At 50.1% G+C, this 27143-nt stretch overlaps 1 protein-coding gene across 3 annotated transcripts in view; it reads left to right on the top strand.

Annotated features, from left to right (window-relative positions):
* Positions 1-27143, top strand: part of smg (sterile alpha motif domain containing protein 4 smaug) — a 129702-nt gene that overhangs the window by 17969 nt on the left and 84590 nt on the right. For 2 of the 3 annotated variants that reach the window (XM_075699416.1, XM_075699417.1), the window contains exon 2: positions 14370-14418. The exons of the other annotated variant lie outside the window; for it this stretch is intronic. The gene's annotated coding sequence lies outside the window, so the exon portion shown is untranslated. The remainder of the gene's footprint in view (positions 1-14369; positions 14419-27143) is intronic. 3 annotated transcript variants of the gene reach the window in all.

A 27143-nucleotide genomic window follows, 5' to 3' on the forward strand; every position in this document is an offset into this window, starting at 1 on the left:
GTGAGGCTATGACCGGCGGAGGGGGTGAAGGGGGCGAACCGAAAGTCGGCTTCGCGAATAACGGAACTCCGCCGACCCGTGTAGTCATTAGCGCGGTATGCGGCGCGTTAAATAAGTACCGACGTGTCGTCTGCGACTTATCTGTTTGTTTCTTAGTGTTATTGTTATTTTGATGTTGTCGAATGAAGGGCCGAACCCTCCAAAGCCCGGAAAAGAGACTGGCAGGTGGCAGAACGTCTTATGTAATAATGGGGTGGTTGGGAGTCCAAATCCACGCCCTGGCGACGATTGCGGCAGAATATATATATATATATATATATATATATATATATATATATGAACAACGTCATCACGGCTTAGCCTTATCGCTATACAATAACGTTAGCAAATTTTGCTTTCTGTCGCGGCAACACGATAACATCGGTGACGGCAGGTGCGGAATTTCGAGACCGACTTTAGCATCAAATTAAAATATGCGTGTTTCTGAACCTTTTGCCAAGTGACGTTGAATGAATGAGTGATCTGTTCGTACGGTAGAGTGTCTGCAATATCGAAACTATGCGTCAGCGCACCTTCAAAGGGTCAGTAAACGAGAATATATGGTCAAAATGTAACACACACACACACACACACACACACACACACACACACACACACACACACACACACACACATATATATATATATATATATATATATATATATATATATATATATATGAACAACGTCATCACGGCTTAGCCTTATCGCTATACAATAACGTTAGCAAATTTTGCTTTCTGTCGCGGCAACACGATAACATCGGTGACGGCAGGTGCGGAATTTCGAGACCGACTTTAGCATCAAATTAAAATATGCGTGTTTCTGAACCTTTTGCCAAGTGACGTTGAATGAATGAGTGATCTGTTCGTACGGTAGAGTGTCTGCAATATCGAAACTATGCGTCAGCGCACCTTCAAAGGGTCAGTAAACGAGAATATATGGTCAAAATGTAACACACACACACACACACACACACACACACACACACACACACACACACACACATATATATATATATATATATATATATATATATATATATATATATATATATATATATATATATTCTAGAAAACCATTAGAGACACCTCTTAACGATAGCGATGCGGGTGGTTACGTCGCATCGATTGTCCGGCGCCAGAGCGCGCCGTGACGTCACACTAACGTCCCGGCGCTCTGCATGGTTCTACGCGAAAGAAAAAAAAAACAGGCTTTTATAATTTTCATAGTAATCAAACCTCTTTCCGCAAAATTAATGAAAATGTGAAGGATACTTTGTCTGAACTGGTTTAGGGTACAGAGCTGATTTAGTGGCTTTAGTTTCCCCCTTTAGGAAGAATGTAAATTTCGATCTACTGTGGTAGTGGCGCAAAGTGGCGGATCGACACAAGAAGTAGACAACGGCTTGTTTATTTCTTGTTTTGTGTCTTTGTGTCTTCTTTCCGCCACTGTCAAGTAACTACCGCAAACAATGCCAGGCCAGCTAGAACAACAAGGTGCGATACCAAGCTATAGTTAGTAATCCACGATGATGACCTCTCAAAAAAAAAAAAAAATGAGTTGCCGGACTTATGCCATGTGTAGCTGAATTGAGGCAAGCGAGACGACAGAGAACGCGGAAGACACGGCTCTATATACCAACAACTGATTGTTCATTACTACTGGCTAGTGCATACACATCGCACCACAGGAAAAAAAAAATATGGTAAAAGGCAACACGACGTAGATCGACATCCTGCAGCAAAACCATCTCCTTTCACCAGATCTGTCTGGATGCCTCGTTAGCGCTACACATCACGTGACTGCAGTATATAGCAACGGTCCCATCAGTCTGTCCCGTTAATATTGCGCCATTTAGTTCGCTGCATATATGCGGGTGCTGGAGAACGGGGAAGGAAAGATGGAACGCTTCACTGGGAAGATCTGACGTCACATGGCGAGAACTTCGATGCATTTCGCCCAAGACTGTACTGTATGTACTGAAGCTGACGCATCTTGTACACTACTGTGCCTCCTGCTTCTACGCTGCCCGGCGTATCTGCACGGCAGCTGCACTTATTGTTGTAGCCTATACCTTCCGTGTCTCCCGCATTATCCGTAAAGCTTTAATGAAGTCGGGACCTTTTTTTTTACCGTTTTAATTTTTACGAATGTTCTTACGAAAAGATAAGTTCTGTTTTCGAAAAAGTTTGTCTCGTCGGCCTTCGAACCTTCCATTGGGCATCTTTTGGCGATGAAAGGACGCCAAAGGGGGGGGGGGGGGAAGGCTAAGTTGAGTTGAGCAAGTTTGTAAACACAAGTTCTGGAAGCAGGCGAAATCGTCAACAGGCAGGCTCTTTCGCGGCTTGCCCGTCTCCGCTGTTCCAAGATAGCTGCAGGTTGTGTGCTGCGTCTGAAACTAAATCGTCGTTATTAAAAAAGTGTGTATGTATATTTTGAAAGGCGTGAAATCCCCCCATCTCTACCTCCACTCCTCCAACCTCTCCGTCCCCCTGTAAATATTGTGTACGCGGAATTTTCTTTGCGAATTTTAATTTCACACGCTGGCTGATGTTGCGTGTGTGCATATATATATATATATATATATATATATATATATATATATATATATATATACAAAACCCATTTGAACCTGTCCAGAACTTCGTTGGATGCGATTGCTCGGCTCGGAGGAGGAGGAAGGGATAGACGGAAAGACCTGGAGGTTAGCCAGCTCTCAGACCGGCTGGCTACCCTGTGCTGGGGAAAGGGGGTAAGGGATCTACTTGGCTCGAGATGCCTCATACGCCGTATGGGACGACCAGATCACACATTTACCGTGCGCCTTGGCAAACGTACTCGTGGTACGATGCGACTTCCGATACGACGTGCTACGCGTCGGAAAGCGGGGACTTTCGTACGGGACACGTGTTAGGAAACAGCTCGCGGTGTGCCACGGACTTAACAGTGACGCCCACTGCGAAACGAAGACAGCGTTTTTTTTTCTTCTTTTTTTGCGTTTCTGCTTTTTGTGGAGTACCGTTACTTGAGTGAGCAATTCGGTGGTCGCCTGGGCGCGCGTGCACGGGGCACTTGCGATCGCGATTCGAGCTCGATCGGATCCAATCGCGATCGGAAATTCCGCCCTGTGAATGGGGGCGTGAGTCTCACAGACTTCAGTGCTGCATCCCCAACCTATAATGCCACAAAATAGTAAATCGGGCTAGTTGATTGATTTGCAATCTTGACTTCTTTTTTTTCTTTTTCTTTCTCTTTTTTCTTTCCATTGCTGCGCATGCGCGATCGTCCCCCTTTTTTTGTGCATGTACAGTTGTGCTGCCTCTCAGTAAATCTTTGAATTGCAAGTATAAGCGTCTCGTCCTGTTGGTTCTCTCGTGCGCTGTTCATCGTGGCGCTTTAAAAAATGTTATCAGTACCCTGAACGTGTTAGCTGCTTTGGAGTAAACGTCTGGGCGTGTGTACATAACCGATCGCCATGCGGAATCGCATACCGCACGCACCCTGCATCTGGAGACAGACGGTATTGCGACTCGTGTGTCCAATTCGAACGCCGGTCTGCAAATGGCGGCTGCTCTGTCTGTTGAAACAAACTTACGCATAACCTGTTGGTGAAAGCTTGTCGGATGCGCTGTTGTTGGTCCTGTGCGCGTCGCCAAGGTGTTATTTAGAGGACGGCCGTGGCTTGAAATGTATACCGCAAGTGTTGCTGTTCTGGAGGGATGGCGAGGCCCCCTCCCCCCCCCCCCTTTTTTTTTTTTTTGGCGCGGGGTGGTTGGCGTGACGGAACTCGGTGAAATGGTCCCGTTCGCCTGCTTCGCCGTCGACAAGAAGAAATCGAGTTTGTTTTCTCTGTTGCGGCCGCTCCGGCCGTGTGGTGGAACGGTCGTCGTGTCATACGCGGCCGACCCCTTCTTTTCCGAGAACTGTGTCGTGCGTGCGCGCGCGTATTCATCTTGCGTCGCGTCGCGCCGTTCCGTTTTCTCCGGGCTCCCGGCTCTGCTGCTGCTGCTGCTGCTGGCGTCGGTGGAGTTTCCCGACCGCTTCTTTCTTTCCTGTTTCTTTCTTTTTTTTTTTCCTATCCGTTTTCCGGGGCCGCTCCTCGCTGCCTTTCTCGTCGTTCCGTCCTGGCCTCGCTTACTCAGTTCACTTGAGCTCGACACTATGCCATTTCTTGATCCCTTTGTTTGCTTGCTTTTAACTTTTTATCATTCCAACCGCTGTCTCTCGCTTTCATCTGAAAAAAAAAAAAAATAGACGGGGAAGGCGGTCGTTCGCTGTTTGTTTGCGGTATGTCCCCTGGTCAATTCCGCCCTAGGTTATGCTTTGACTTGTCTCGCGGGCTGCGGTACGCTGTGTGCAGTTCGAGGTTTCAGTAGATTGTCAAATTGACGCTCCCGAGGCGGCATTCGCCGCGCGAGACTTCGGCCAGGCGTGTGTATATACTGCGGGCATGTGTGCGAGTGAATGGCTGTTGTGGTCTGACCGACTGGGGATTGCGGGATTATGTTAATCTCGGACACCAGCGTACGGGCCGCTAAAAGCCAGCGAGTTGTTCCAAACAACGGGGCATCATCCTCCCTAGTAGCAGAAGCTGCGACTTCGTTTAGCGGGTCCACTCTGAAGTCGGGCTGATACTCTATACTGCGTCTAACCCGACGCTTGATGTTCGTCCCCACAAGCCGACTCGACGCGACGTTGTCGCGTTCATGTCGAGGTAAGCTCGTGTTGCTTCCCGGTGTTAGGCGGTCTCTTCGGAATGTGTGATCGAGATGAGGAACTGCTCTGCGCGCTTGGAGACGCGCGTAATAGCTGAGCCAACAAGACGGTCGCAGTTTCTCATCGACTTTGGTGGCCTTGTTGCCTCTTTTTATTCGTCGTATAACGTTCTTGAGACGTATAGCCGACGAGATCGCATAAAGATGAACGGTAGTCTGTCGTAATTCTGCCGAGAGAGATCTCCCCTCCTCCTCATCTTCTAGAGTCCGCTACTTCCTCGTTTCGTCGGTTAAACGCAAGACGCATCGCTTATTTCTTCTGTTCTGCACATCGGAACGTGCGTGTGCTGCAGATAAATATTCTTGATTGTGCCGTGCTCCGTTTCCGTCACCAAAACTCTGCTCGCTTGGAGTTATTCCCCCCCCCCCCTCTTGTTCACTGACCGTGACTCACAAACTCAGTCACTCTCACTATCGCCCACTTACTCTCTCTCGGACAGGCAACTGGCAGACATTCGTTATAGCTAGTGAGGAAGCGTACAAGAACGTAATAGTGCTTCAGCCCGTACCTGCAAAATATAACGGGCTAGACAGACAGGAACAAACAAACAAACAAACAAACAAACAAAAACAAACAAGCAAACAAAGACCCGACCAGGCTAGATTAGGCGAGACGGGCGCCTGTGCCGACCTGTTCCGCTGCTCCGTGTGCGGTACGCCGCGTGTATGCTGGCCGGTTGTTGTTGAGAGCCTCTACGAAACACCGCACGATAGCTGTGCGGGCGGCTTCCATTGGGAACGAGTTGCGTCGTACTCGAGTGCGCGCGCGCGCGCCTAACGGGCGTTCTCTGCCGTGCGCGCAGTTGTGGTGCAAGGGTAGGGGGGGGAGGGTGCCGTGTGCACGTCAGGGCGGTCACTGGGACCCGTGCAGACGGCTACGCCCGTAGGCTTAACCTGCGTGCCGTGGCGCACCGCCGCCGAGAGAGAGAGAGAGAGAGAGAGAGAGAGAGAGAGAGAGAGAGAGAGAGTGTGTGTGTGTGTGTGTGTGTGTGTGTGTGTGTGTGTGTGTGTGTGTGTGTGTGTGTGTGTGTGTGTGTGTGTGTGTGTGTGTGCGTGCGTGGCACGGGAGTCTGCAGAAGGGGAAGGCGGCACAGCTCGGCCAAAGCGCCCTCGATTCCGCCTCTTCCCTTTCTTCGAAGATCTTTTTTTTTTTTTTTTACTCGTATACTGCTGCATGGTAGACCGACTGGTCTGGCTTCTCTTTCGTCGCAGAAGCGGAGAGCGCTCTCACCAGCGCCGCGATATCTGGACGGAAACTATTGTTCGGCCAGAATGCGGCGGCGGCGGCACTTTCACGCGCATGCGTGGGAGATTGTCGGGAGGGAGGGAGGAAGAGAAGGGGGGGAGGCGCAGTCTATATTTTTTTATGAGACAGTATTGTGCGGAAGTGCATAGCAGAAGAAGGAGTTTGCAAAAGTACGAGGTGGTGGACCGGGCCGCCATGTTTGTTGTTGTTGTCTCCCGGCTTTCTTCTGCCTCTGTGTAAACAGCACACATGAACGTTGTCGGAGCATCCCCCCGTGACGTCGACAACACGTTACCTGTTTGGTGGGCTCGTAAACAGTAGACTCGATAGGGTGTTACTTAATCGTGAAGTTTCTACGAGAAATTACTAGGGGGAACTCTGAAGCTGCGACCGTTCGGTTGCCATGGGAATTGTGGGATAGTGCGTGGACTTGTCTAATACACAATTTTCATGCTTGCGGCGTTATTTATCACGCCTTATATATATATATATATATATATATATATATATATATATATATATATATATATATATATATATACAAGCAATTATAGTTGCCTTAGCGCACGAACGCATTTCTGTACAGATGCGTAACCATTGCGAGTTGTTGCATTCGTAACGCAATGTTTCGCTTGAAGGCGATGCAGTTTGCAAAGTCGCAAAGCCGTCCCAAGCCGTGGCAGTTTAAGCCAATCCAGGTATATACCAGCCCTCATTTCCATGCTGGCGAAGCCGCAGCGCTGTGGCGGCTAGGGTGACGTTCAGGGCATGGAATCCACCAAGCCCGTCGACTACTAGGTCAGGTTATAGAAAGTGAAGGAAGAAGGGTTTATTTCGCTTAGTTACACGGCCCCAGTTCCGGAAGCCCCCTTCACGCCGGAGTAAGTTAAACGTCCAAGTTCCCATCATAACCCTCTGTCCTCCACTCTCGAAAAGTCTCCGATTTTAATACCGTCGTCTTCCCTTAGGCGAATCGACTAGGGAATCTGAAGACTGTCCAGCAGCAAATCATCATCGTCGACTCATTTGAGATACCACGCCCACGCTAGCAATAACCCGCAGTAACTCCGCCTCCGAAGAGACTGGTTTGGAATACATGGCAAGAAAGCAATTTGCGCCTCTCAGGTCTTCGACGTTGTTCCCCTGCTTTTCATCCTTTGTTCAGGCTGCCAGGTAAAGGGCAGGGTGAGGGCTTTTTTGTGGGACCCGTCAAGAGTGCCTCTGGATAGGCGCTGATGGATGGGTGGCGATTTGATACGGGGCAAACGTCCAATTATCGTCTTTGCGGTGTTGAGACGTAACAACCCGTAGACATTAGCGCCACTAATTAAAACACTAGACCTCACGTACACGCTGGCGTATTCTGTGCTGTTCCCCTCCGATACGTTGCTTTACCAACTAGCTCGGATTCAGACACTAGCGTCACATTTCCGTTAGCGGCTTTGCGTATCTGTAACTTCATGAAGTCAACTCGTAGCCTCCGATGATGATGATGATGAAAAACTTTATTTATACCTCATTAAAGGGAAGGGGGCAACGGAATAGAGGGTGGGGGAGGAGCTACTTGAAGTAGGCCTCCTCGGTCCTCTCAGCCCACTCCAGGATGGCCTCCGTGAAGGTCGGGCCTCGAACTGCGCAAGGCAGCCTCCCGCTGCTCCTCACTATATATTAAATGCGTCCGAGATCTCGGAAGCCAGCATGTCGCAAACGCGAACCGGTGAGTGTGGCACCAAAGGAACCAACTCGAGGGGGAAACGCGACGGGGGCGCATTTGGCCGGTGTTACTCCGATGTCGACCGACAACTTGAACTGGTGGACTGGGCGGAAAAGGCCAAGCAGGCCCAGGGCCTTACTTGAGCCCTAACCCTCAGCCACGTCCCTCTTTACCCTTCCCCCTTTCAATAAAGTTTATCTCCTCCTCCTCCTCCTCCTCCTCCTCCTCCGATTGAAAGGTTGCTTCCTGTACTGCTTCTGCGTCACCGACGCCAGCCAGCCGCGTCTAGCGATTGTTTTCCTTTTTTTTTTCTTGCCGCCGCGCGGTAGCGGCGAAGCTCGCAGGAATAATGCGCGCTTCGTTGCGCATAGCACTGTACTGCTAGGTCACCCTCAGCGGAAACGTTCGTGCTTGCGGTTTGAGAATGGTTCATTCTTAACTTCGTGATGACTTTCTTTATATTCTATTTAGTTCATCTGCGTTAGGGGTACTGCACTGTTTTCAAGTTGAGAAGCTGGCGCCGTTCGTATGTACGCGTCGTTATAGCCCGTTGCGGAAGTTTTACGTGCCGTCTGTGCGTGACGTCTGGTGCACACGCTGCCACTTCCGTCCGCGTAGGCTCAAAATCGGTGGCCTCCGAAATCGGGTGGCGCGCGCTGTTGAACTACATTGCGCGTCGTCCAATCTCGGAGGCTGCGGTAGGACGAACGCGCGCGGCCTCGCAGACGCATGACGCGTAGCCAGGCGCGTACATTATTTACACTCGTGTAGTTAGGCTTTAAGCGTTGTTTAAATGACGCGCCCTGCGCATCGAAACTGCATTCGTTGCGCTGTTGGGTTAGCTGGCGTACTGCTGACACTTTCCCCGCAAGAGCTGAAAATGTTCCAATTGTCAATTATCGAATACAACTTAACTAACGCATCTTTTGGGTCTGTCCCCCGTTTCAGAGGAAAAGGACGGATTCCCATGGACACCGTCCCGACTAACTTAAGACGCTCGGTTCTTGAAGGACCTCCTAATTCCGTCATACCCACCCGGCTAGGCAAACGCAGTCTGGCACGCTGTTTTAATTTTCATCTCGCCCCCCTTGTAGTTTTTTCCCTGTCATTCGTTTCCCTTAATTAAACCACCGTAACCCTTTCCCTTGCCTCTATTTAAGAGCCCTGCTTTCTGCTTTGCTTAAAAAACGTTTGAAACAAAAACATTCATATATGATGGCAGGTTGAATATGGTAGAAACTTCGAGATATCCCCATAAAGCCGACCAAGGAGGTTAAACTTTTTTTTTTTTAAAACCTCCTTGAAGTTGACGCGACTGGTCGCTTACGCTCGATATAGCAACATATAGCGGTATAACCCGTCGCAGATAACCGACAGGGACATCTTCAAATATGCCTTACAAACGTTTTATGGACATTCATGGTAGAAAGTTAATTATGGTTTCGTTAATTGATAAATAATAATTACTCCAATAATAATAACAAAAATGAAATGCTGGATGCTTCTTCATTAAGCCGCCAACAACATAAGTTGGTTTGAACCACACGGAAAGCTTCTTTCTTTTTCTTTTTCTTTTTTTTTTAAACCTGATCCGTGCTGGGATAACCGGCATACTGCGTTCTTTGCGTGCATTAGACGTGGTCGGAGCGTCAGGTGTTTTTTTATAAATCTTTTTTTTTCCCCTCCTGTTCGTAGAGCTCCAGACTCTTGCTGCTGCTGATAATCTGCCAGAGTCGCACGGGAAAGCTGCAGCTGTCCTTTACACGAGACGAAATGCACCTTATATCGCACCGGGCGGTCGTGACCGCTCTATTTCTCTATCTTGTTTTCATTATTATTACTATTATAATTTATTACGCGTGTGTCGCACACATCGCAGGCAGGCACGCTGCTGTGAGTAAGCGCGATGCTCTAGTCCAGTAAGCGGCAGCAGGAGCAGACGACTCGCACCTGCACTAAGTCGCAAGGGTTTGGACCGGCCATACTGGGTCCGTGCAATGAATAGTACAAACAAACAAAACAAGTGAGAGAAAAAAAAGAAGAAACAACAACCAAATGAAACGTTGCCTAACATAACGAGGCGAGATATTAGATAATAAAAACCTAAATATATCACAGTCGCAAACACTATAGCAGCGCCATCTTCGCGAGTACAATCAGTGTGTCGTCTGCTTTCTCGCCGTTTCTCGTCACGTGCGGCCGCCATTGCCCCCTCTGTTCTATTTAATGCCAGCCGACTGGCGCCAAAACCGAGGGTCGCTTAGAGATCAACTGCAACGAGATTCTGGACCTCGCAAAAAAGGCTAGTTTCAGATAGTGCGGATAAACGGAGCAGTCTCCGTGCGAGATGTTACGTTTGAAATACGGGTTACCAGAAGCACGCAACACTAGACGTTTTCGATACTGAAACTGAGAAGAGAGAGAGAAAGAAACGTTTATTATACGAAACAGTGTTAGAGGCCGTTAGAGGCGAGTTTACCTCATGTCGAGCGTTCGGTTCCACGTGGGTGCTGGGCTCGGAACGCGCAACTCCTCGGCATGACCCCCGATTTCGGCGCCGCCCGCATATGCCTGCGGTGTGTTGAAAAAAAAAAAAAAACAATCTCGGAAGCCGCGTGCTGCGACTCGGGTCGTTTCTTCTAACAACCAGGTGCACTAGTCGTCTGTTTAGGTGGCATCTAAAATGCAAGCAATACGATTACCTGCCCCGCAGCTTCTGCCGAGACCACGTCAGTGGTATAGACTGCTAATTTATATCCACTTTAGCCAAAGTAAAATTTCGTTGCCGTTGGCTTTCAGCGTTCGGCTCGGGGAAGCTATAATGCTACAATCTGGATAGTGCCCCGACCGCCCGCAATCACCTCCGCAAGGGAAATGCATTGCATGCTCAAAGGAGGTTATTCAAATGTTCATCACTTCGTATGGTATCGCGAAGGACTCGGAAGGGATTCTGGGATATGTGTATATGTATCGGACTGAGGAGATGACATCGTTTGAGGACTGTGGCCGACCACGGGCAAACCGTCAAAGAGACGTTTAATTCACTATAGATCTTCGCGCGTGGAACTTTCATATAGTGAGCCATGCTTAGCTCCAGTCTCCTTACCCACTTCCGCAAATGGGCCTCTACTCAGTCTAGCATGTCGTTTGGAAGCTGCAGGGCTTCTTAGCCAATGGGAAGGCCGAACGCTCTTCGAGACGTGTTCATCCGCGCCGCGTCGTCTGCTCAACGGCTGCTGAATTACCGGTATACGACGTCCATGCGCAGAGGCCCTAGCGTGTCGCGTATCGCCCTAACGTATGATGTGTGTACCAAGCAAAAATATAACAGTTTCGCCATAAGGCCGAAGCAGTGAATGCGATAGCGTAATGTTAAAATAATAGACGAAGTGCAAGACTCGTAGCTGTTGCGACAGTATGAATTGAAGTAAACGTAAGTAAAAAACGAGCTGTTGTGCTAGGGGTCCTCTGTTTGAGTCCTGTCATCGAACAGTTTCATTTATGCCACCACCGCCCTTCTCTGTCGGTTTATGTTTGCAACCTCTTTCCTTGGCCGATCCCGGAGGTAGTGCACAACCGCAGAAATAAAATTGCATCATATTGAAGTTTGAGCTATGTTATTGTTCCACACTTTTAATATTCAAGTCTGAGAAGATTTAAGATAAGGGGCATGAGCTGTGAGTGTTTTGTTTCATCACATTCGTTTGTGGGCTACCATTCTTAAAATTCTGAGGAAAATATTGTCAGGAATTTAAGACCTGGTGTGAGCAACTTCAGTGATAGAGTGGTGTGGCAGTATAAACTCCCATATACCGCATGTCACCTATAGCATGTCGTGGCATATAGCATACATATACCTGACTGTGTGAGTAGACACGGTACCTCACAGCGACGCTGACGCCGACTACGGCAAAATTCACTTGGAGTGTCCACATGCTAATGGCTATCGCAACAAAACGAAACTATGGGAGTCTCGCCAATAAGCGTGCTGCCCGGCGCATGCGGGCTTCTTTTGCCCACGGAAAAATTTCAGCGAATCCTCGGTTGCCAGTGGGCGTCTGTCCCGTCCGCCTGACCCCCCCTCTCTACATTTTTATCCCGTCAGCATGCAATGATCAACGCGCAACACCAGCTAATCTAGCAGTCTACAGTCCTCTGTAATCTCGCCATTAATCAAGACAGTTGCGCCACGGAACCCTATTCCGGTGCGCGCTCACATTGCCTTCGTACGCTTCGCATCTTCGGCAGTGCTCTCTCTCTCTTCCTCCCCCTCCCTCCACTCCTCTCTTTCCCCCTGCCTCCCCCCTCTCTCTGTGCTCCGTATCTTTGCGAACGGAGCCGGAGCGTTACAGGCACCAGTCGAATGCGACTTCGCGTTGTCGCTGACACCGCACAGCACGCCGCCCGCAAACTTTCCAAAGCGCGCGCGCTCGTCGCGAGCGATTGGCGCGGTCGCACTGCGCTTGACCACCACTTGTCGCGACCAGCCGCGCTTTTCGCCCCCCTTTGTTGTCTGGCTTGTGTTTCGCGCTCCTGTTTCTTTTGTTCGACTCTCTCTCTCTCTCTCTCTCGCGTTTTGTGCTTTTTTTTTGCGATCTCGGTCGGTCCGCGTCGTCGGCTGCGCGTTGTCGTGTACACTCCTCGTCCTGCAGCTGTGTCGTTGCGTCTGCTGCGGGCGCCAAACGAAGCGAAGCGCGCTCGCTCGTCCTTCCTTTCTTTCTTTCTTTCTTTCTTTCTTTCTTTCTTTCTTTCTTTCTTGTAGCGACTGATCTGCCAAGAAAAGGGGCGCGTCGATCCACGGCGAACCGTTAATTGCCTTCTTTTTTCTCTGGCTGCAGCCACAAAACCGGCGCGCGCGCTCGTGTCTGGTGGTGTTGTGCTTGGCGAGTTGGGAAACTGGGTCGCGTTCGTTTCGAACTGTGTGTGTGTGTTAGTAGGTTTTGTACGCTCCAGTCTTATGTAGGTTCGCGCTGATATGGCGTGCGCGATCCTGAAGCTTGCAGTGGAAGCATACTTACACACACACACACACAGAGAGAGAGAGAGAGAGAGAGAGAGAGAGAGAGAGAGAGAGAGAGAGAGAGAGCAAAACTTTAATCAAAAGCTTGCAAGGAGTCAACTGCTGTCTTGGCGTCAAAGCCAATTTGGTACGGCTCCACTACATCGACGCCCGTGTACAGGACTCTCTTTGTCTTTCTTTCTTTCTCGTGCGCCGTATACGTCCTTCGCATACTTCTCGTATCGCTTCAGCGATAAATATTAGCGACGTTATCGTTCTTTTTTTTTCGCATCTGCTTATAGGGACTCGTATGCAAGCGGATATATAGCCGGGAGCCGGAGGAGGGCTGTCAGGCTCTGTTTGCGACCCACTGGAACGAACCCTCAATCACGTCGTCGCGCCGTGGCCCCCCCCCCTCCCCCCATAACGCTGTATATATAGATCGCAGACAGACCTCGACGTATAGTTATAATTAGTCGAGCGTTGGCGCAATCGATCGCCGGTTGGCGCTAATGGTTCCATTTGCGTCACACCTTGCCGAGAGCAGTTATAACGGGCCGGCAAGGAGCGTTGCAGCGAAGTGAAGCAGAGAGACTCGCATACGTATAAGTTTTAGCCCGTCTGCATACGTGTTGCAGTTCGCGGAATACTCCGAGTGCACGATGGGAGCATCAGAGCTGGTAGCGACACCTTGTGTCCGTTTGTTTGAACCACAGTGTTACAAACGTTTTTGTGTTTCCTGCCAACCACGCCGAACGAAAAGAGCCGCTATAACATTGATGGTTATAGCGACCGCTGTCACCTGTAGCTATAGTATAAGCTATATGGCTCTACTCAATGACGCAAGATGGCGTCTCGAGCGCTGCTGCTGACCGTGTGCGTTTCCTGCATTCCGTACGCGGCACTATGGAGCTTTTAGCTCGTGCATGAACGTATTAATATTTACAGGTATATATAACATACGCGTCACGTAGATGTTAGATGCAACAATTAATGGTGGTACCAGCGCATCTCGTGGTGCTAAGCTGAACCATGGGCGTACGAAAAAAATGCTATGGCAGCTACGGGCTCTGCGCTACGGAACTCTTGACTTAAAGGCTCCGTTAACAGCACACTGACCATTTTATAAAGACTTGTCATAGTTTTCCTTCGGCGAGCACAGCATGAATAAAAAAAAATAATAAAACTTTCCGACGCTTCGTGGCTGCAAAAACCGCCACAAGGTGACGCTTCCAGCGCTGATTCTGCTACTCACGTCTCCTGTGTTTCAGTATTTCCTGAGCTGTAATATGCTCCCAAATACGTACAATATATATATATATATATATATATATATATATATATATATATATATATATATATATATATATATATATACACGATGTGGCACCGAGTCGTGCCTTGTATACGTGGACTTGCGTACGTACGATATGTATTGTACACGAACGGCGGTCGCACACAAACGCCGCTGCCGTGCGTCACGTCGCCGCAAGACGCCAGTGTCGCAGGACGTCGCGCGCGCGGCTTTTGTTGGCTGGAGCTGTGGCGCCATGCGGCCGATGTCTTCTTGACGTCGTTTTTTTGGCCTTTCAGGTGGCCTCCGACTCCCCCCTGACGTCGGTGCCTACCCGGGCCAGCTCCGGTGAGTGCGCACCGATGCTGCGACTTCGCAAGCAAAGGAGGCGATGCGATGTACGGTGCCCAAAATGAAAGTGATCTATATACTCCACCTAGAAAGTAGTTCGCAGCACTGTGGAAGCTGCAGGATTCCTTAGCCAATAGGAAGGCAGAATGCACCCCCTTCCCCCTTCGAGATGTGTTCATCCGCGCCGCGTCGTCTGCTCGGCGGCTGCTGAATTCGCGGTATCTACGACGTGTACATGCGCAAAGGCCCTAACGTGTCACGTATCGCTGTAACGTACCACGTTGCAAGCAAAAAACAGACGAAACTATCTTGTCTTGCCATTAGGGTGACATTTAGGCCCGGAATTGTATTCCGCTGCGCCAAGGATATTAGAGAGCTTTAGCGTGTTCGGTATTCGGGTAAACGCAAGGCTGGACTGGGCGTTTTGCCGGATGAGTGGATGCGCAAACGCGAATGGCCTGCATGGTGCAGCCACCTGGTGGCACAGAGCTCAATCAGACTAACATAGAGCTAATATTGCAGTAACGAAGTGTATTCTACTTCGCTGCTGGTGCAAATTATCTGGAGCGGCGTAATCGTGTTGTGACCGAAAAATTAACACCAGCAGCAAAGTGAAGTACATTTGGTTACTGTAATATTAGCGCTATGTTTGTCTGAGCTCTGCGCCACCAGGTGACTGCACCATGCAGGCCGTTGGGGTTTGCGCATCCACTCATCCGGCAAAACGCCCAGTCCACCCTTGCGTTTACCCTAATATCGAACCAGCGGGCAATAGAAGGTTTTAACCCTCGACTGCCCGTTTATACACCTCTTATCTTCGGCGGCGCTGCCAACGACTTGTGAGGCTGGGGTGTAGTTCACTGCAGTACAAGAGAGCCTATATATAGGCAAGGTCACCAGACTCGTGCGCCTTCTTCATGCTGTCCTTTTTCACTGTCATACCTTTCAACTCTCCGGATGTTTCTGGAAAGATGAGACGGAATTCGTCGATCTCCAACCATGCCATTGGAAGTCTTCCCGATTGTAAGAGGACACGAGTGGGGTACTTGCTTCGCGCTATCGTATTTTTTTTTTCGGACTAGTTGTTGAGGCAGGCGAAATCTGCAAGAGTATAAGGTCGCTGAACAAGGCACCGTGATTTAAAGGACAATTGCATTTCTTGTCAGTCTCTGCTGTTTCAAGTTTGCCGCTGGTGGCGGGCTAGCACCCTAAAAGTAAATCCTCGCTAAGAAATGGCGCGTGTGTGCCACCAAAGGTGTGTGCTGAGGGCAGACCTCTAAAAAAAAAAGTGCCATTTGCCTCTCCACTCTTCTGGTGTTGTGTCTAAGTTAATTTGGCGAATTTTAAAGTCATAGTTTGACAGGTATGCAACCACTCCCAGACACGCACATGTCGAGCACGTACGCCCGCGTGTGGTCGTCCTATTCCTAATGCACCCTGCACGTTGACACTCGAGAAAACCAGCGAAAAAAGAAACTGAAACGCAAACACGACAGAAAAGAAGAGACACCGCGACGCTGGTTTTCTCAAGGGTCAGCACGAACCAACACCGGCCCAGCGAGCAGCACTTTCACACCGTGCATGCGTCGTGGAAGGCGCCTACTGTACTGGGCGGCCCGAACGCTTTCCGAGTCGGCTTAGTCGGGACTGATAATTCGTCCGTCGGGCTTCGTACACGCGCGAGATATCGGGTCGGACAGAACTAGCGGTCTTGTATGCAGGGCCGAGCCACCTGTGGAAGTAGACTCTTGTCTTAACGCTGACACAGCCCATCCTGGTCAACCTTCTTTCTTTTTTTTCGTCTGGGAGGTGTTGCCTGGGAAGAGACCATAGTCGAGGAGCTGTTGACTGAGCATGCTCACTTGTCAAGAGCTTTATCGAAAGTTTCTCAAGAAGCGAATCGGAAAGTGTCGTCAGTCGCCACGTCCAAGGCCCCTCCGCCCCTCCTCCGTTGTTGTGCGAGCGGGATATTTACGAACCGCAAAGCTCTCTCAAGTTGGCTACTATATACGCAGTTCTTTTTTTTTGTTATTATTATTATTTCGGCTTTGCTTTTTTTTTTGTCCGAGTCCAGCACTTGTGGGTCGCATCGCAGGCACCCGTCGTTAGATGTCTGCTGCGGTCCATATACCTACCATACGGCGGTGTCTCGCCCTTTACAGAGACTCTCCACGTCGCCGTTGTCGTCGCCGTCTTCGTCTTCGTGGCGTTTTCTTAGTCGCCCGGTCCCGTTTCCCGGCATTCCGGGGTCGGTCGGGCCCGTGCGAGCGCCGTCTATTTAGAGCTCGGGGCGCGCGTGTGTGTCTGACGCGTGGCTTTTGTGCTTCTCGGGGCCTCGTCGGCGGCTTCCCGAACGTGCGCGCTTGTCTGTGGAACCTGCATTGCCTGGCGCGCGCGCGCCGGCCCTGGTGCGACTTTGACTGCGGCAAGCCGTGCGTGTCTGGCTGCTCGGATTCCTTCCTTCCTTCCTGGCTCGGGAAGTGCCGCTTCCGTATCGGGGTCAGCGGGCTGCCTCGCGATTTCCTCGAAGCCGTTTGGGGGAAAAAGAAAAAAAAAAAGAAAGTTCCTTTTCTTCTTTTTTTCACCAACTCGCCGCATCTCTTGCGGTCGTGTCGAATTCGTTCGGGGGCGGTAGTGTAATCGCTTCTCGGGAATCTACTGGGCGAAGACGTTTCGTCAAAGGAAAAAAGAAAGTAAGAGAATTCACTAGGTTTAATGTCCACTGTCCCATTGACAGGTCGGCGTGCTCTTGGGGGCGGGGGGGGGGGGATACCCGTGAGACGACGTTATTTGATCCGGTTTAACGTGGGAATTCATTCTTTTGTTACGCGCAACAGAGGTGCGCTTACTTGAACTATACTTTGTCGGTCAGCATGCGAAGGTTACATTTAAGCCCGTTCGCCGGTAATTGCATTCGGCGCCCGTATGACTTTCGTTCGATACATGTCGTCGTCAATGCGACCGCGCGGTGCCCTTTGATTGAACCGATGTTTTTTGCTATTCGTTCTTAATGCTAACGGTGGATAGTGCCTGCTGTAACACAAGTTGCGCAAGGTAAATCTTAAAGCACGCGTTGTGTGACTGCCTGCCCTTCATACGAAGATCGCGTGCGCGCCCTCAACCCTTCCATGCAGGACAATTAGGTGACATGCCTCTTACGCAAGAGAAGACAGTGGGACTTCGATGTCTCGTGCGCATGTGATGTGCAAACAAACAAAAGTAGCTGCTGCGTTTCTTGAGATCTACCGGCCTATTTGACGCCATTCGGGTCTTGTGGGCTTTCTTCGGTCTTTTGTTAGTCATCTGGGCTTGATTTGTTTATCTATTCCTAGTTATGACACATCTATATGTAGTCTTCTCAGCTTCCTGTATTATTTACCTCTTCACGGTCACCTCCAACTCATCTGAACTAGCAAGCCCTGTACATATAGTAGCAAGGTTGACGTCTTAAGTTTCCGTTAAAGTCTCTCTCTCTCTCTAGCCCGAATAACATCTCGTAACAGACTATATAATGATGAATTCTCCAGCGTGTGTGCGGATGCGTGTTAAGAATCTTTTTTTTCCCACTCCTCCTACTCTTCGATAGTCTCCTTTTCCAAGCCAACCGGGGGTCATCCTAGTTAATATTCCTGCCCTTCTCTTATCTCTCTCTCTCTCTCTCTCTCTCTCTCTCTCTCTCTCTCTCTCTCTCTCTCTCTCTCTCTCTCTCTCTCTCTCTCTCTCTCTCTCTCTCTCTCTCTCTCTCTCTCTCCACTAAACTCGCGAGCGCGGAAGAAGGTCGCGAACGGTCGACGCGGAAAACGATGGCACGCAGCGCCATGCCTTTCTCTCTTTCTTTCTTCGTTTCCATACCGGATCTGTATATGTGGCGCTGTCGCGAGCCGTACCACGAGGTGGCGGATTGCTCCGAAGCACCCAGCCTTGGCTGTGGCGTGACGTCATTTGAAGGAGCGCGCCGCACATCCTTTATGCGCGAAGTGTTGACTTTCACGAAACGCGCGCGCGACACGTTGCGACACCTTTGCTCCGGCCGCACCCAGATACGCTAGAGCGCCGTCGTGGTTTCCTCTTTCTTTATTTTCTTGTGTTTAGACCTTTTCTTTTTCTTTCTTTCACCGCTCGTGATCGTACTTCCTCCGGCGTTTTACTCGAGATACAGCTTTTATCGAGAACTGAGTTCGGTTAGGGTAAGGTTAGCGTTGATATTGAAAATCAGCCGGTCCTTGCGAACGACCGGAACTGACTGGGCTTGGCGCAAATTGAAATTTGTAAAATATGCTTTCACCCTTGTCTTGTGGCATCAGTAGAAAATTGTTTGAGTGCACTCAAAAGGCATCTGTAGATATATAGAGTCTAGTTTGAGCAGGTGAATATCGGCGCGAAGTCAGCTGGAAGTTCGAGATGCATATTTTCTAGAGAGTTGGTAATGGGACACTTGTTGTCGAAGGACTTAACTGAGGTTGAAGAATAACGATTGAGGGACATGTCGAACTCGGCTGAGCGGTAAAACTGCGGGGCAATGCCTGCTTTTACCCTGTCTCGTGCCATCAGTTGCAGGTGGTTTAAGTTCTTATTGAGCGCACTTCACAGGGCGTCTGGTTATGGTCATTGGAGTTCAGGTCGACCCGCTGGAAACCAGGGAGAAGTCAATTGAAACTCCAGATTCATCGCTTGTCGAGAGTTAGTAATAGGTCACTCGCTATCCAAGGTACGAACGGAGGTTGCCGAACTCAGCTGATCGGTAAAAACTGCACGACGTATGCCCCCTTCTGTCTGGTGGCGTCTGTAGAAGAGCGTCTCAACTCCCGATATGCGCCCAATGTGCATTCACTTGAAGTTTAGTTGTGTCAGTAGATTCAGCACGGAGTCATGTGACACTCGAAATGCGCCTTTGTCGAGAGTTCGTAATGGACACCCCGCCGAAGGTTACAACTTAAAAAAGGAACTTTTACAGACACAGGTAACTTCGGCTGAGTGGAAAATTTATTGCGCAATAGTTTCAATTGTCTTAAGGTCTCTTTGGTAGATCGTTCGACTTCCTACTTACTTGAGGGAGCTCAGTAGGCATTGATGGTCATTTAGTAATGGGACTGTCTCTGTCGAAGGTTGGGACTGAGGTTGGGAAATTAGCCCTTGCCGATGAGAGGAAGTCGGTCGAGTGCAAATTGAAAGTTTATCGCGCAAATTTCGATCTACCCTTTATCCGATGGCGTCAGTAGAAGATTATTCGTGTGTCTTTTTCTTTTTTTTTTTTTAGCGAGTGCACTCAACAGGCAGGCATAACCGTTTGCGTTTTAAATCGACTCGTAAAGTGAGCGCGATATCAGCCGAAAGTTGACGTACATCCCTTGTCGAAGGGTAGGTGATGGGACAAACCTTGTCGAAAAGTCACAACTTGAGGTGAGAAATTAGCCTTTGTACGACAAGAGGAGACTAGCGCTTTCTTGTCTTATGGAAATCAAGGCTCCTGTCTCAGCGATGGTAGCCTTTCTTGTTCTTCTTTTTGCCTTTCCTTCCTTCTTTTTTTTTTTTTTCTCACCGGTGACACTGCTGGCTATGACACTGTGTTGCCGAGCTCAAGGTTGCAGGATCGACACGCGGTGGCCGTATTTCGACGGGGCCGCGAAAGGCACAAACATTCGTGTGCTTCATATAAGCGGACGATAAAGAACCCTAGGTGGTCACAATTGATCCGGACCGTTACACAAATCATACACGACATTACATCTCAACAGAAAGTCTACCGAGGCGATACATTTCATTACGAACGTAACAGAATGCTTATAACATTTTGTAGGGTCCCTCGTAACCCGCTGTACGGTTTGGGGACGTCAAACACCCCCAATGCTTTCTTTTTTTTTTTTCTTCAGTCGCTACCGAATTTCTTACCGAATGCGCTCAGATTCACAGCTGGGTCATTTCTCGCACCTAAATGACGTCGTCGGCAAACTTAAGTGTCGCTTCGATGCTGCTTGCTACTCGCGGGTAAGTGTCACTTTGGAATTGATGACAATGAGAGCGTGATAGATAAGCGTGTACTCGCCTTGCGCGTGCGTTATTTTCGGGCGGAATGCTCGCAGAAAACGCGCTGCTTCTTTTTCCTTCTGCCGCCGTTCTCGCAAATTGAAATTTCTCTTCCTCTCACGTTCTTTTTTTCCCTTTCCCCGCGTAAGAGAAAGCGTACGTACGTCGTGGCACGGTCGCGTTCTTGTTGCTCCCGCGCATTCGGGTCGTCGACTCCGGCCGGCTCCGCTCTTCTTCTTCTTCCAAGCCCAGCTGTGCCTTCCGCGTTTCCCCGACGAGATTAGAAACGTCAGTCGGTGGCCATTTGCATGCGCGTGCCCGCGCGAGAGAGAGCGGGCCGGCCGGCCGGTCCCGAAGGCAGCCCCGTGGACCGGCGATACTTTTGTCGAAATCGTGCCGCTTTGCTTTCTCGTACTTTTATTTTGGACTGGCCGTGCGCAGTTCGCGTGTGTGTATTCTATACGTGCATGTACTGATGTGGGTCGCTTGTTTGCTTGAGTGTATTTCGAGCGTTCGGCCTTCTTTCGCGGGCGCGCGCACCCCCGAGCCAATTAAAAGGAAAGGGGGATCGAGTGTGTTGAACGCGTCGGTCACGTGACTGTTTTAGGTGTTGGGCCTTTCGAGGAACGAAGAGGCCGAACCTCCATCGGGAGCCTCTTGTCGAAAGGTAAAAAAAAAAAAAAAAAAAAAAAAAAAGATGCTGCGCGGAGCTTTTTTTTTTTTTCTTCTTCTTCCATCATCCAAGCCATCAAGGTACATGCCTTCCGAAGTGTCTCAGCACTATGAGGGCCAAACGAAAAAAAAAAAAAGAAAAAAAGCGCCGCTCATGTACTCAGATTCGCGTGCACCTTAATAACCCCTGGTGGTCCAAATTAATCCCGAGTCCCGCATTAGGGCGTGCTTCGTAATCAGATCATGGTTTTGGGCTCGCAATAGTACGGATGTTTACAGCGGAGCTGTGCGTGGCTAGGGTTTCATGTATTTTTCGTGTTAGTGAGTCAACAGCAAAAAGGTGAGCGTGGGCCCATCCCGGAGATGAAACAGGCTTCAAGCACTCCGCCCCTAATAATAATAATAATAATAAATAAATAATAATACTTGGAATAAATAAATCAAGATGCATTTAATCAAGTCGATGGGTACACTGGAATCTGTCTGTGAACAGCACATGAACCCACGGGCAGGAAGCATTGCCGCATAGGGAAAGCACAAAATGTATGCACAACCGTACACCGTTGACTCGCAAGAGGACAATGCCGCCGACTGCGCGCCTGTCTGCACCGTACAAACTAAAGACGGTATTGCGATATCCACTGTGTACGTATATCCAGGCACACCCAAGTGTGATATCGACAAGTTCGCGACCACGCACTTTGCAAAGGCGGCATGACACTACCCCTGCGATCATCGTTGGAGACTTCAATGCGGACATTTCAAAACCGGACAAAAACGGTTCGCTCACTTTGTGCTAGTAGAGTTCGGTTTGAAGTGTCACGCAAATCCAGGTCACCCAAGCACTCAACAATGGTTGTGTATAGATCTAACTTCGGCCAACAATCTAAGTTTGTAGCCGAACCAATCTGTGCATACACAGTAATCACAGCGCTATCGTCACTACCATTACCAAGTGGTGAAAATGAACACGTGTACCCGTGTCTAACACTGGGTGATGTGCTACAGCTTCGCTGGTGATCAACCTACACAGAGTGGAATGGTTCCTCAATTTCTTTTTTTTACCTTCAACACTGTTAATAGCGGGAGCTCGGCCATCTTGCTTAGGGCGAGTTGGACGCGTGGGAAAGCCTGTTTCACGGAATTTCGCGTATCGTCTTTAGATAGCTTGCACGTGACGTCTCGGACGCACATTCTGAGTGCCGGTCGTCAAACTTGGCGGCTAGGATGTGTTCATAGGGTGTCATGTTCACTGCCATGGGTACTAACCGGCTTCAATGTCACAGACGTGGTCGGAATGCTGCTGGCGTCCGTGAAAAAAAAAAAAAGAACAACAATGGCAGAAACGACCGAAGCACTGCGCGAGACGCCAACAGGCGCAGCTTCTCACCCTGCTGGTCCTCCGACATGGCGGCCAGAGGCGACGGTTGGTGCAAGCTTACACCCAAATTGGCCTGCCCTCTTTAGTGTCCCTTTCGCGTAAACTAAATTACACCCTTATTAAGGGTCCACATGAGTGTAAATCGGTCCATAACTCACACCCTCACACGCATAAGGGTGTAATGGTGCAAGTTATACACCGGTTTACGCCCTTATTTACCCTTAAGGGTGTATATTAGTTTACAGCGCACAGGGCCAGCGCGACGGGCGTCAATCAATCAATGCGCGATGATGAGGAAAAACGTATGCAGGAGCTCCGCGGGGAGCTATCATCTCGGTTTTTGCGCTGGCGGGGCCACGTGCCATTGACCTTGACCCCTCCTGCCCCCCTTCCCTCCCAGCGAATGGACGGCTCTGCTGACGTCAGCGTTTCGGGGAAACTCCCCGACGCCGACCACTCTAATCGGGGGTGTGTTCCCCGACGGTGTGTTCGCGGCCGGCCGACCGACGGACCGGCCGGCTTTAGCCCGCGACCCGCTTTTATTTTCTGCCTTGGCTTCGGCTTGGCTTCTGTACTTTCTTTTTTTGGCCGTTCGTGAGCTTAACGGGGCGCGTCGCCTCGCGCGCGCGCTCGCTCGCTCGCTTCCGCGTCCATATACAGATGGCGAACACGATGTAGCGCCGCCGCCGTCGCTTCGCATTCGCACCGCCGTACTCTTTACTCGATGCGTAGCGGGTAACGGTACAAAGGCTGGAGAGACGTTTCTCGCTGCGCCGTAAACTACGCCCCCTCAGTGCGCGTAAGGGTGTAAAAATCGGCGCTGTGACTCGCGGTCACGCGCAAGTGCGCGTAAGGGTGTAAATCGACCTATGACTATGAACCCAAAAAGGGGTGTAATCGACCTATGACTTACACCCAAAAGGGCGTAAGGGTTTTGGTTAGAGACCCATTTTACACCCTTGTGATTAAAGGTGTCAGTTAGGTTAGTGTGCACCCTTTCGCGACCGTCCTTCCCCCCGCCCCGCCCCCCCCCCCAAAAGAAAGAAAAATATGTGCATCGCATAAGAAAGAAAAAAGAATAATACAGGTATGCGTCATCTACGTGATTCGAACTGAGTATCATGCTTCTGTGTCGCAAAATACGACTCCGTCCATTGCGTGGAAGGCGTCGCATTTATAAACCAATTTATCATCGTTTAGGAAGTAGTAGTACTACTACTAGTAGTAGTAGTTGCAGTAACACCTGTTTATGCGGCCAGTGGCCATGGCACACCGGTTCGCGCCCGTGTGACCGAAGCGTGTATAGATAGAGCTTTCGCGTGCTATATTAGACGCGGCGCGAGTCGCGCGAATAGTGCGTGACTCCACGTATGCCGCTACGGCCTCGAGTCTGTGGCTGTAATGCTATATGAACTAGTTATTCCGTAGAAGGCGTTCCAGATAAAAGAAAGAAAAAAAAAAGAAAAAAAAAAGGCGTCTGGACTGCCAGTCGCCAGGACCGAGATTTCTATGACCGCACTTCGAGACTTCTTGCAGTGGCTTCGTTCGCGCTTGGGCATAGTTCGATGTTTTTTGACCGCAATTGCGCGCATATGTTTTTCTTTTTAAGCGAAAGCTTTACTGGCCGCGAACTTGCGATTTCGCCGTGGCCGTGCTCCGAGGAGGCACATGACGTCACACCGCGTTCCTTGTCACACCGCGTTCCTCGTCGTTGCGCTCGCCTCCGCTCGCTTCGCCAGCTGCGTCGCATGCCTGATAACATGTCGGAGGATTGAAAAGGAGAGCTCGCGTGCGCCGCAGCCACATTTGAGGCGGCAGTATGGACGGCTATAATTCTGATAAGCAGGAGGAGGCTTGGAATCGACATCGGAACCAGATGAGGAGGAAACGAATCGCCCAGGAAACAGATTAGCAGCGCGCCGAACGACTGGCTAAACGCCGCAACATAGCTAGACAACCAGACTAACCTGGACTTGCAATCAAGATTGACCAAGGCTAACCATGCTATGCCTTAGCTTTCGCTACGTATATACTGGCATAGCCGAGCTAAGCCACTGCCATATTTTTTTTTTATAAAGCTGCTCAGCATTGAATGAAACAAATTTGAATCCTTAGAAACACACTGTGGTGCATACTGCTGCTAATGCGTTGTATCTCATTTTTCATTTTTGTGGTTCTTTCCCGTTTTTTTTTGTTAATTTGCAACCCGTCGCGAGGAAGCTCACCTGCATGCTCGCGCGAGCGAACGCTGCTGGCGGGCTGCGAAGCGTGGGCGGAACGCGCGGAATGTTAACTTGACCGAACTTCCTGCGTAGCTTACGAACACTTCAAACGAAAGAGCAGTGGGAGGCCTCTCTGTCCAGCTCGGACCTGACAACCCAGCGCAGCCTGGTATAGCAGGCAAGGGCAGCAGGACAGGCCACAGGGGCTCTGAAATGAGTTCCCCATCCTCCGCCTAAGTCTTCGACAACTACTTCTTTCCCTTCGAAATAAATGTTTCTACTACTACTCTACAGCGTTCACTGCTGTGTATGGTGCGCAGCTTTTTTTTATACATAATTGGGTAACATCTGTCGCATTTCCTGGTGTAAGTACACTCTAAAAAAGAAGTTTGCACCCTTTGGGGTGTATATCTGCCACAACGATAATCGTCATCTGCCTTGACGCATTTCCTTTCTTTAACGCTGCGAGCCAGGTACTTTCCAGTAACGAACGGCATGCGCGTTATCAGCATGACATATCATTCCCGACAGGAAAGTAGCGGGTGCGGCGTTTTCAAGAAAGGAAACGCAAGCAAGGCAGATGACGATTATTGTTGTGTGGCAGAGATACACTCCAAAGGGTGCAAACTTAGAGTGGTGTATGAAACGGAGTCTATAGCTATAGCATCGTGGCTATTATCGCTTGCACCCTGGGTCAACCTGGGGGAGCCTACTGCGCATGAGCATATCATGCGTGGTGTTTCTTCTTTTTTTTATTGTGCAAGCATATATAAACATTCTTTTCACACTGAAGCAGTGTATGGCTAGCCGATTCGTCCGTTCGTCCGTCTGTCGGTGGCCTGTACGTCGAAAACACCTCCGCGCAACTCTATGCGCATGCGCGAAAAAAAAATACAGAGGCTCGCGATTAGCCAAGACCAGCTAGATAGCACAAGGCCTGTTTACTCCGATCCATGACGTCGCGCTACCTGGCCCGAAATTTCCATCGACAAGGCTGGCGTCATGAAAGTGGTGACGTCAAAATCTCTGTTGCCTACACGGGGGCGTCCTCATTAGGTTCTATGGCAGTCGGGCCAGGTAACGTGACGTCATAGGTCCGAGTGAAAATGCCTTATGCTGTCTAGGTGGCGTTGGATTAGCTGCGCCAGTAGTGACGTCGTTGCTCTCCGCCGCAGGCAAGCGCGCGCGCAGCAGTTTCTGTCCGGGTCCGAAATGGGTAGGCCACGCGTCGTACGTACTCCCGAGGAGCAGGCAGCTTTCGATCAGCAACGCCGCGAGCGGAACCGGTAACGAGCTCGTCTACGCCGTGCCGATGCTGCAGCCCGGGCTCAAGAACAGGCTCGCGCAGCCGAGCGCAAGCAGCAAGTGCGTACCGAGGAACCGGCAGCCTACCGAGCCGTCGTTTAATGAACCGTCGGGATTAACACACTGATAAACACCGGGGCCGCACGTTCCAGCTTCGCTAGTTAACCATCGTTACGCAGTGCTTGGGCGGTGAATTAAAAAATAATATGAGTGGTTTTGCGTGGCAATACCAGTATCTGCATCATGAGGCACGCCGTAGTGAGGGACTCCGGAATAATTTGGACCACCTGGGGTTCTTTAACGTGCACCTAAATCTAAGCACATGGGTGTTTGCGCCTTTCGCCCCCATTATAAGCATTCTTGTGTGACACGCACACAGACACTCAGTTAGTGCATGTGTCGTCTCCCTTCTGTATATGTCTCGCTTTGTGAAAGTCCACTCAGTGGACTCTTTCAGAGCTCGCTGATTGGTTAAAGCTCGAGAGCCGGCGGGCCGGCGCTGGTTGGATCTCTCAGCCACGCGGGCGCGTCTTTCGACCTTTTAAACGTCTCGCCTGTCTTTTTATATGTTTCTTTAAGTGCTCCCACAGTGGTTACAACGCCGGCCACGGTGGCCGCATTACGATGGGTGCGAAATGCGAAAACACCCGCGCACTTAAAGGATTAAGGCGCGCGTTAAGGAACCCCAGGGGGTCCAATTCTACGGAGTTCCCCCACTACGGCGTGCCCCGTAACCAGATGGTGGTTTTGGCACGTAAAACCACGTAATTTAACTTTACAGTGGTTATAGTGCACCTCTAAACGGCAAGGACAGCAGCGTCGACAGTAGTCTCCGCGTTCCGTAACAATGCTATGCTGTACGCGCTGATAACCGGATATCAGATGTAACACCGCCTCGTCTTTCCTTTCTTCCTTTCCTTCTTTCTTTCGCTGCGGTGCGCAGGAGATGGCTAGACGCTGTATACCAGGACTCTCTCCACTGAAGCGAGCTGCGTCTGTAACGTGTCCTCCGCCCGCGGTGACCCGTTATCAGTCTGCACGTATTCCCGTATCGAAAGCGAAAGGGGAGGGGAGGGGGGGAGTGCACGCGGTGACCTCGCTACGGGGGCGATCGAAGA

Source organism: Dermacentor variabilis, chromosome 7, assembly GCF_050947875.1.
Source record: "Dermacentor variabilis isolate Ectoservices chromosome 7, ASM5094787v1, whole genome shotgun sequence".
NCBI classification, from domain to species: Eukaryota; Metazoa; Arthropoda; class Arachnida; order Ixodida; family Ixodidae; genus Dermacentor; species Dermacentor variabilis.